This window comes from Chiloscyllium plagiosum, unplaced genomic scaffold (genome assembly GCF_037043375.1).
Source record: "Chiloscyllium plagiosum isolate Xiang-an unplaced genomic scaffold, Cpla_swu_hap1 HiC_scaffold_24, whole genome shotgun sequence".
In the NCBI taxonomy this organism is placed as follows: domain Eukaryota; kingdom Metazoa; phylum Chordata; class Chondrichthyes; order Orectolobiformes; family Hemiscylliidae; genus Chiloscyllium; species Chiloscyllium plagiosum.
The window spans coordinates 40,602,157-40,613,334 of record NW_028270162.1 but is presented as its reverse complement, the minus strand read 5'-3'; the positions used below and the strand labels follow the sequence as shown (position 1 = coordinate 40,613,334).

General features: G+C 41.9%; 1 long non-coding RNA gene across 1 annotated transcript in view; it reads right to left on the bottom strand.

The window, feature by feature from the left end:
- Positions 1 to 1,577: 1,577 nt before the first annotated feature.
- The window catches only part of LOC122562731 (uncharacterized), a 139,738-nt gene continuing 130,137 nt past the window's right edge, over positions 1,578 to 11,178 (bottom strand). The window contains exons 7-8 of the long non-coding RNA XR_015761309.1: positions 3,897 to 3,946; positions 1,578 to 2,003 (exon numbers count right to left, since the gene is read on the bottom strand). This is a non-coding gene — a long non-coding RNA (uncharacterized LOC122562731). The remainder of the gene's footprint in view (positions 2,004 to 3,896; positions 3,947 to 11,178) is intronic.

The window sequence follows — 11,178 nt, the reverse complement described above, 5'->3', positions numbered from 1 at the left end:
TCCACCACCATCGTAGATGGAAGAAAAATTGAATTTGATTCAAAAGTTAAATGCAGAAAATAATGGTAGAGAGGTTGGTGTCTTTCTACTGCTTTGATTCCATTGATGCAACTGTGGTAGGTCATGTCAGATGGGAGTGAATACTCCTCACAATCACCCTTCTCTACCCCAATGCCCACATGTGGGTGTTTCTGGATTCCCAACAGCCATGCTGCCAGAGGGCCCAATAGGTGCCCATGGCTTCAGAGAAGGGTAATGATGCCATTCTGGTCTGGCTAGGAAGATATGACTAGCCACCTGAGAGATTGACTATCATTTAACTTGTTAGAATCATAAAATCCATACAGTGTGGAAGCAATCCATTTGACCATTGAGTCCACACTGAAAAGCATCCTACCCAGACACCCCCATCCTGTCCTTGTATCCCTGCACTTAGCCCTGCAATCCACCTAGCCCATTCATCACTGGACACTTTGGGCAATTTAGCATAATCAATCCACCTAACCTTCACATCTTTGGACTGTTGGAGGAAACCAGAGCACCCGGAGGAAATTCACACAGACACGGGGAGAACATGCAAACTCCATACAGACAGTTGCCCAAGGCTGGAATCTGAACCTGGGTCCCTGGCACTGTGAGGCAGCAGTACTAACCACTAAGCTACTCTGCCACCCGCATTGTTGGCCCCCTGCTGAGGGAGCAGTGCCTAGGATTGTGAGCTAACAGACCAAAATCCTGTTGCTCATGAATAATGTGGTTTTGCACCCCCAAAATCAAAGGCTCTTTCCAACCAGCCTTTGGGTTGGGACCATGATGGCACCATAGTGACTACCTAGTTACTTTTATAATGCTCATATTCTTCATGTCTACAGAAAAATAATTATTTAGTGAAATAACTTCAGGTCAGAAATGGTTAAAAAGGCACATTGCATTTAGGAAGGTCAACATACCTTTTCAAGTTGTGTCTATCCTCCTCCTCCACTGCATAGTGAGGAGGGTATTCGTTGTCCTGTAGTTTTGAGAGTGAAGGCAGAAGATGGAGAAATAGGCGGGAGCTGTGTTGGGACTGCTGCCCACTGGATTTCCACTCTCAAAGAGAGTGCCCACCATCCCTGCCGGTGTTGGTGGGCATTGAGGAGGCTGATTTGGGCAAGTAGTTCATCCATTCCTGATGGCCTCATTCCTGTTGAAAGGCTTTTGCCCGAAATGTCGACTTTCCTGCTCCTCGGATGCTGCCTGACCTGCTGTGCTTTTCCAGCACCACTCTAATCTAGACTCTGATCTCCAGCATCTGCAGTACCCACTTTTGCCTAGTTGATTTTAACCTTACTGCGAATCCTCTTGCAAGATGCCCACCTTGAAGAAATTCTCCTCCTCTCTCTACAAGGATTTCAGTGAACCTCTTTCTCACTGCAACCCCCAGGTCAGGCCTCATTCCTGATTAAGGGCTTTTGCCTGAAAAGTCGATTTTCCTGCTCCTCGGATGCTGCCTGGACCTGCTAAGATTTTCCAGTGCCACTCTAATCTCGACTCCGATCTCCAGCATCTGCAATCCTCACTTTTGTTAAGTAGTTCATCCAGTCAGTGCCCACTCAAGGGTTCCATTTGGTCTTGACACCTGTGTCTCCAAGCCCGTGAGGAAAATCCTAATCCCTGTTTTGATCAACAGGTCAGTGTCTCCACAATAAACACACTTTGTAAATACAAAACTAAAGCTGAACAGGGGCTCCAATGTAGGGGCTAATTGTCTGATTGCTTAAAATATTAGTTTTATTTAATAACAGGAACGAGAAAAAGAACAAAATATGGCCTGCGTAAAGGTGAAGATTATTGAAGACTGCAAACCTGGCAAAATGTCCAAACAGCAGTGTGTGCAGCTTGTCAAGCAAGGTGAGTGATAAGCACAACCGGCCAGTTGTCATCTGGGTAACTCAGTAAGTCAGATAATTGATGATGCACAAGCAGAGTGTTGCAAACATAAGGCTGTGTGAAACTGTCTACTGCTGTGGAGAAAGCAGATAGATGAGACTTAAATAAGGATCAATACTAGTCACTCTCTGTATTGTTTACCTTTTTGTAGGTTATTATTTTATTAAAAATAAGAGCTTTTCAGATTCATCTCAGCTAAAACTCCAATATGGAATCCTCTCCCGCTTCAATTTGAATACGAAGCATTTTTTATTGGAAGAAAATGCACAGCTACCTAAAAATCATACCGCACAGAAACAGGCCCTTCGGCCCACTATGTCTATGCTGACCAACAAACACCAAGTTACTCTCAACCGCTTTACCTGCACTTGTTCCATAGCCTGTTATTCCCTGGTATGTTAAATACTCATCCAGAGGTTTCTTAAATGTTGCATGGGTACCTGCCTCCACCATCCTTTCAGGCATTAACATAAATTTACCATCCTCTGGTGGTTTATTTTCTCAATCTCCTCTGAACTATTAGTTCTGCACTTTAAACTTAAGTCCTCTGGTCTTCAACACATTGACCATTGGGCATACATTCTCATGATCTACTCTTGACTACACCTCTTAAAGGCACTATATAAATGCAGGTTAAGGTTCTCAATGCCACGTTCCTGTTTGTGAATATTTATCTGAAAACAGGACGACTGGGCAGCAAAATCCATCTTCACCTTCTTGAAGCCTTTCATTTGCATGTCTGCATTTTTATGCTATCACTAAAATGAATGTAACCTGACACAATCCAATGGACTTGGCATTTGCAAGGAAGATACAACATAAAAGTCGAAAGCGTGCTGTTACAGAATCTGATGAATATGTAAATAACAAGCAGCAACAGTCCCAGCACCAATCCCTGTGATAAACCACTGGTCACAGGCTTCCAAATAGGGGTTAAAGTGTAATGGTGGAAGGTTCCTGATGAAGGGCTGTTTGGATCCTGTTTGCTAACTTGCCTTGGATCCCATTGGTTTGTACCTTTTGGGCCAGCCTTCCATGTGGGACCTTGTCAAAGCCCTAACTAAAGTCCCTGTAAAACACATCAACTGCACTATCCTCATCAATATATTTAGTCACCTCTTAAAGAAAAAACTCAATTAAATTAGACAGACAGGATCTCCTTCTTAACAAATATGTGCTGACTATCCTTGATCAATCCCTGCCTTTCCAAATATTGACTAATCTTGTCCTTCAGAATTTTTTCCAATAATTTCCCTTCCACTGACATCAGATTAAATGTCCTTACCTGGCCAATGCCTTCTGTTCTCTTTGAACAAAGGAACCGCATTAACTATCCTTTCATCGTCTGGCACTTTGCCTGTGACGTATTAAATATATCTGCTAGGGTCTAGAATCTCCTCCCTTGCTCTAAGTCACCACAGATACCAGTGCCTATTTTTTCAAAGAATACCAATGATTGACATAATAGATTAGAAATTGTAATGTAGTCTGCAGTTGTGCAGATGTCTTTCAGTCCTGTTTGTTTGTGTTTTATTTGGAAAGAAAAATGCTCAAAGTTCCACATAGACACAAATGAATTGATGGACATTCGTCTAATGGAATATGTTGTTAAAAAGGAACATTACTTTGGCACTGGCTTCATCACTACATAGACTGAAGTAAGTTGAGTGGTTTATAGGTACATTTTGGACTCAGCTTGTTGCCTTTATAGGTGTGATTCTACGCCAGATTTGCAACTAATTTATTCTTGGAATAATGTTTACATATAGTCAAGCAAGCACTGTGACCCTTTAGCAATGAATCATGATAAAGTTTTCATACATTTTGTTTGACTAGACATGACTAAATATATCTTACACAACTTTCATGCAAGTAAAGTTCTTAGTTCCTGCAAGATATGTTATTTCTAATGGAAATGTGCATTTACTTTGTTAGAAAGATTAAATGAAGAACATTTTTTCACTCACCAGGTCAGTGGCCCAGGAATGCATCTCTATCCTGTGGTAAAGCATCCCGTCTACAAGTTAATTTAGGTAATAAAAGATTAAATTTGGCAACAACTAGGTGTTTTAAAATATTCATCAGATCCTATAACAGCACACTTTTGACTTTTATATAGTACCTTTCTTGCAAATGCCAAGTCCATTGGATTGTGTCATGGTACATTCATTTCAGTGATAGCATAAAAGTGCAGAAATGCAAATAAAGTCATAGAGATGTACAGCATGGAAACACATCCTTTGGTCCAACCCGTCCATGCCGTCCAGATATCCCAACCCAATCTGGTCCCACCTGCCCATATCCCTCCAAATCCTTCCTATTCATATACCCATCCAAATGCCTCTTAAATGTTGCAATTGTACCAGCCTCCACCACATCCTCTGGCAGCTCATTCCACACACGTACCACCCTCTGCAAGAAAAGGTTCCTCTTAGGTCTCTTTTATATCTTTCCCCTCTCACACTAAACCTATGCCCTCTAGTTCTGGACTCCCCGACCCCAGAGAAAAGACTTTGTCTATTTATCCTATCCATGCCCCTCATAATTTTGTAAACCTCTATAAGGTCACCCCTCAGCCTCCAACACTCCAGGGAAAACAGCCCCAGTCTGTTCAGCCTCTTCCTGTAGCTCAAATCCTCCAACCCTGGCAACATGCTTGTAAATCTTTTCTGAACACTTTCAAGTTTCACAACATCTTTCCTTTAGAAAGGAGGCCAGAATTGCACGCAATATTCCAACAGTGGCCTAACCAATGTCCTGTACAGCCGCAACATGACCTCCCAACTCCTGTACTCAATACTCTGACCAATAAAGGAAAGCATACCAAACACCGCCTTCACTATCCTATCTACCTGCAACTCCACTTGCAAGGAGCTATGAACCTGCACTCCAAGGTCTCTTGGTTCAGCAACACTCCCTACACCATTAAGTGTGTAAGTCCTGTTAAGATTTGCTTTCCCAAAATGCAGCACCTCGCATTTATCTGAATTAAACTCCATCTGCCACTTCTCAGCCCATTGGACCATCTGGTCAAGATTCTGTTGTAATCGGAGGTAACCCTCTTCATTGTCCACTACAGCTCCAATTTTGGTGTCATCTGCAAACTTACTAACTGTACCTCTTATGCTCGCATCCAAATCATTTATGTAAATGACAAGAAGTAGAGGGCCCAGCACCGATCCTTGTGGCAATCCACTGGTCACAGGCCTCCAAGTCTGAAAAACAACACTCCACCACCACCCTCTGTCTTCTACTTTTGAGTCAGTTCTGTATCCACATGGCTAGTTCTCCCTTTATTCTGTGAGATCGAACCTTGCTAATCAGTCTCCCGTGGGGAACCTTGTCGAACGCCTTACTGAAGTCCATACAGATCACATCTACTGCTCTGCCCTCATCAATCTTCTTTGTTACTTCTTCAAACAACTCAATCAAGTTTGTAAGACATGATTTCCCACACACAAAGCCATGTTGACTATCCCGAATCAGTCCTTGCCTTTCCAAATACATGTACATCCTGTCCCTCAGGATTCCCTCCAACAACTTGCCCACCACCGAGGTCAGGCTCACCGGTCTATAGTTCCCTGGCTTGTCTTTACCGCCCTTCTTAAACAGTGGCGCCACGTTTGCCAACCTCCAGTTTTCCGGCACCTCACCTGTGACTATCGATGATACAAATATCTCCGCAAGAAGCCCAGCAATCACTTCTCTAGCTTCCCACAGAGTTCTCGGGTACACCTGATCAGGTCCTGGGGATTCATCCACCTTTAACCGTTTCAAGACATCCAGCACTTCCTCCTCTGTATATCTGGACATTTTGCAAGATGTCACCATCTATTTCCCTACAATTTATATCTTCCATATCCTTTTCCACAGTAAATACTGATGCAAAATATTCATTTGGTATCTCCCCCATTATCTGTGGCTCCACACAAAGGCCATCTTGCTGATCTTTGAGGGGCCCTATTCTCTCCCTAGTTACCCTTTTGTCCTTAATATCTTTGTAAAAACCCTTTGGATTGTCCTTAATTCTATTTGTCAAAGCTATCTCACATCCACGTTTTGCCCTCCTGATTTCCCTCTTAAGTATACTCCTACTTTCTTTATACTCTTCTAAGGATTCACTTGATCTACCCTGTCTATACCTGACATATGCTTCCTTCTTTTTCTTAACCAAACCCTCAATTTCTTTAGTCATCCAGCATTCCCTACACCTACCAGCCTTCCCTTTCACCCTGACAGGAATATACTTTCTCTGGATTCTTGTTATCTCATTTCTGAAGGCTTCCCATTTTCCAGCCGTCCCTTTACCTGCGAACATCTGCCTCCAATCAGCTTTCGAAAGTTCTTGCCTAATACCGTCAAAATTGGCCTTTCTCCAATTTAGGACTTCAACTTTTAGATCTGGTCTATCCCTTTCCATCACTATTTTAAAATGAATGGCATTATGGTCGCTGGCCCCAAAGTGCTCCCCCACTGACACCTCAGTCACCTGCCCTGCCTTATTTCCCAAGAGTAGGTCAAGTTTTGTACCTTATCTAGTAGGTACTTCCACATACTGAATCAGAAAATTGTCTTGTACTCACTTAACAAATTCCTCTCCATCTAAACCTTTAACACTATGGCAGTCCCAGTCGATGTTTGGAAAGTTAAAATCCCCTACCATAACTACCCAATTATTCTTACAGATAGCTGAGATCTCCTTACAAGTTTGTTTCTCAATTTCTTTCTGACTATTAGGGGGTCTATAATCCAATCTCTATAAGGTGATCATCCCTTTCTTATTTCTCAGTTCCACCCAAATAACTTCCCTGGATGTATTTCTGGGAATATCCTCCCTCAGCACAACTATAATGCTATCCCTTATCAAAAATGCCACTCCCCCTCCTCTCTTGCCTCCCTTTCTATCCTTCCTGCCACATTTGTATCCTGGAACATTAAGCTGCCAATCCAGCCCATCCCTGAGCCATCATTCCGTAATTGCTATGATATCCCAGTCCCATGTTCCTAACCATGCCCTGAGTTGATCTGCCTTCCCTGTTCGGCCCCTTGCATTGAAATAAATGCAGTTTAATTTATTAGTCCTATCTTGTCCCTGCCTGCCCTGACTGTTTGACTCACTTCTGTTCTCAGCTGTACCCGTCTCAGATCGGTCTCTTTCCTCACTATCTCCCTGGGTACCCCCACACCCTCCCACCTTATTAGTTTAAATCCTCCCGAGCAGCTTTAGCAAATTTCCCAGCCAGTATATTAGTCCCCTTCCAATTTAGGTGCAATCCATCCTTCTTGTACAGGTCACTTCTACCCCAAAAGAGATTCCAATGATCCAAAAATGTGAATCCTTCTCCCATACACCAGCTCCTCAGCCATGCATTCATCTGCTATATCCTCCTATTCCTGCCCTCACTAGCTCGTAGCACTGGGAATAATCCAGATATTACTACCCTTGAGGACCTCCTTTTTAAATTTCTCCCTAACTCTCTGTAATCTCCCTTCAGAATCTCAACCTTTTCCCTTCCTATGTCATTCGTTCCAATGTGGACAATGACCTCCTCTGGCCCCTCTCCCCCGTGAGAACATTCTGCACCCTCTCTGAGGCATCCTTGATCCTGGCACCAGGGAAAAGCTTTAAGAAGGTGAAGGTAGATTTTGCTGCCCAGTAGGTCCTGTTTTTGGATAAATATTCACAAACAAGAACTTGGCATTGAGAACCTTAACCAGCATTTATATAGTGCCTTTAAAATAGTAAACCATCCCATGGTGTTTCACAGGAGCATTGTCAAGTAGAATATGACACCAAGACACACAGGGTATTGGAACAGGTGGAGAAAAGTTAGGTTTTAAAGGAGAGAGACAGAGACAGAGACAGAGACAGAGATAGAGATAGAGAGACAGAGACAATTGGTGACGTTTAGAGAGAGAATCCAAGAGAAGATGGTTTAGGTTGCTGAAGGTACACCTGTCAAATGGAATGAAGAGGGTAATGCGATATGCCCTGAATTCTGCCCGAGTTGCCTCGCTTGGTAGCTAAATGTTAAAAGGCAACCAGAATTGATTTGCTGATAAGGCAGTTAAAATATTTATACTTGTAAATCATGGCAAGAGTTTACATACTGGTTCTTCAGATCTCAGGGAAGTGTTAAGAATGTCAGGTTTAATAAATGGTTCTCACTTAAACTATCTATGTAATCCTAAACGAGAACTGATCTGTGGGTTTAGATTTTGGTTATTAACATTTCCGCTTGGATACATGAACCACATGAATCACATTGGCATAGAGATGGGCTATGAGACAGGAAGAAGTCATAGCAAGCCATTGTAGTATTGATTTACAGAGTAAAGGAGGTATAGGAGTCTTCAGTGCTCTGGGAGAGGGAGAAGAGAGTTAAGAGGAAGCCACATCTGCAATTCACAAACCCTGAATTTATTATTCACCACGCAGAATATGTGTAGGAGCTTACAACTGTGGTTGAACAGAGAGAAGTTCATGAAGAATTAAATGAGATAACTTTGGGTAAACTAGGAAGAGGAATCTTGAGGGTAACCTTCAACGTGAAATTCCCTTCAGAAATTAGATAGGAAGGGAGAAAGGAAGCAGTCAGAAGGAATTGAGAGCAACTTCACCTTGGTTCCAAAAGGGTTAAGGTATCTGCTTAAGAAACTGAATAAAACAACAGTGAGAGATTTACAGTTATTTCAAAAGTTAGATGTGGGGAACTCTTCTGTAATGGGCAATGTTGTTTTTCATTTATTTTGTTATGGAAAAATCTTAAAACTTGATAACCTGTCAATGAGATTCTTTACTTAAGTGACTGGAAATTCAAATATCATTTAATGAACTATTGGTCCCGAGTAATTATGATAATGGGAAAAGATTAGCAATGGGTTATATTTTATTCTGTCCCTTACATCAACACTATATTCTCCTTCAGCCAGTCCAAAGCTATTCCCTGCTCTAATTGGTTGATTCCTTTTCATTTTTTGAGGAGGTTGTGGAAATCCATACCCTCCCGTGTTCAAACATTGTATCCTGCAGTTCTCTCAAAAGCACAACAAAAGCAGGCACTGACTCAGTTATGCCAAAGTTTGGAATCACATCTGCAACCTGCTGTCAGAATGAGTACAGCATTGCCCGAGGAATCCAAGCTGAAGCCATAAATTAGTTCAGTCTGGCTCTGCAGCAGGAGAGAATTGTAACCTTATTCAGGCAGCAGTCCGTGCTTGCATCAATAACTGCGCATATATCTTTAAATAATAAAAGGAAATATTTTTAAAAATTCAATCTTGGTATCTGGGTGTCTCTGTTGAGGCCAATATTTGTTGCCCATCCCTAATTGCTCTTAAAATGCTGATCTGCCTGGTTAAGGGAGGGAGATCCAGCATTTTGACACAATGTAAGCGAAGAAATGGTGATATATTTCCAGATCAAGGTAGTGATCAAGTTGGCTTAGAGAGTAAGTTGCACTGATATGTTCCAATGCATCTGCTGCCTTGTCCTTGTAGCTGATAAAGTTTGCAGGTATGGAAGGTGCTATGTAATGGGTATTTGAGAGTTGTTGTAATGCTTAGATGGTATGCACTGCTGCCATTCTACATTGGTGGTAGAGAGATTGAATGATGAAGGTGCTACATAGAGTGCCAAGCAAGTGGCTGCTTTGTCCTGGGCGATTTGATGTTCTTGGGTATTGAAACTGTATGCATTCAGGACATCCAATTAATTAGTATGATTGATGAAGTGGGGGGAAGGATGGTGATTGGAATAGGCATTAAATTGGCATAGGTTAGGATAGCCCATAGGATGGGCAGAGGGCATTAGTTTGCATAGGTGAGGCATGAATGGGAATGATGGCTGGTGGAGGGTTGCATATATTTTCCCTTCGGAGAGATACAATGCCCATTTCTAATCTCATCCTTTCGGATTGTGAAGAGTTATGTTTGTGTGTAAAATGTGCATAAATGTGTTAGGACTTGCAAAGTTCTCAAAATTTTCCAGAAAATAATGTGTTGTCAATGATAGTCTGGCACTCTTGAATACTTTGTGCTATGTAAAACTATTTTAGAATTTGAACTGCGTGACTGATTTTCCCAAACTACCAATCTCCCAAGGTTAAAAATCACACAACACCAGGTTATAGTCCAACAGGTTTAATTGGAAGTATACGAGCTTTTGGAGCGTCGCTCCTTCATCAAGTGATAGTGTTGGACTATAACCTGGTGTTATATGATTTTTAATTTTATACACCCCAGTCCAACACCGGCATCTCAAAATCAATCTCCCAAGGGAGGGCCTATTGAGGGATAACTCCACTTGCTTATTGAATGGATATGTATTCTGGAATAAAGTTGTTGAGGTTTTGTAGGACTACTGCAAAACTGAGTACAGTTCTGTATGCCCAGTTATAGAAAGGATATTCTCAAGCTGGAGAGGGTTCAGAAGAGATTTACCAGGATGTTACCAGGTGTGTAAAGCTTGAGTTATAAAGAAAGACTGGAAAGGTTGGCACATTTTTCACTGGAGCCTAGGAGGTTGACAAGTGACCTGATAGAAATTTATAAAATAATGAGAGGTATAGATAAAGTTATTGGTAATTGTCTTTTTCTGAAGGTGGGGGATTTCAAGACAAGGGGGCACATTTTTAAGGTGAGAGGAGAGAGATTAAAGAAAGCCATGAGGCAAATTTTTTTATACAGATGGTGGTCTGCATGCGGAAAGACCGTTCTAAGGAAGTGGTGGATGTGGGTGCACTTATAACATTTAAAAAAACAGTTGGATGGATAGGAAAAGTTTAGATGGATATGGGCCAGGAGCATGCAGGTGGGACTAGTTTAGTTTGGGATTATGTTCGGTATGGACTGGTTGAACTGAACGGTTGGTTTCTGTAATGTCTGACTCTATGACTTATGTAATCCTTTGTTTACATAGGGATATGTTGGCTGTATTGGATGTTTGGTTAGTATCAGATTTGAGGGTTTTTTTTCCAAAAAGGACATAACCAATTGATTAACAATAATCTCTGTCATTATGCCTCTTGATTAATATTAATGCTGGATAAAAGGTAAATTGGCAGGAAGAGGGAAGGGCAAAGAATTTTTGGTGGAAGATGTGAGTTAGTATTGCATTGATATAAGGGCTATAAAGGACCAAGGTGACAGTTTGGATGTATGAGATATGAGGAACCATGGGAGATGGGTGTAGGTTGGCTTAGGGGCCTTGGAAATTGGTGGATGGGTGTGAAAGGGGCCAGGGAGGAT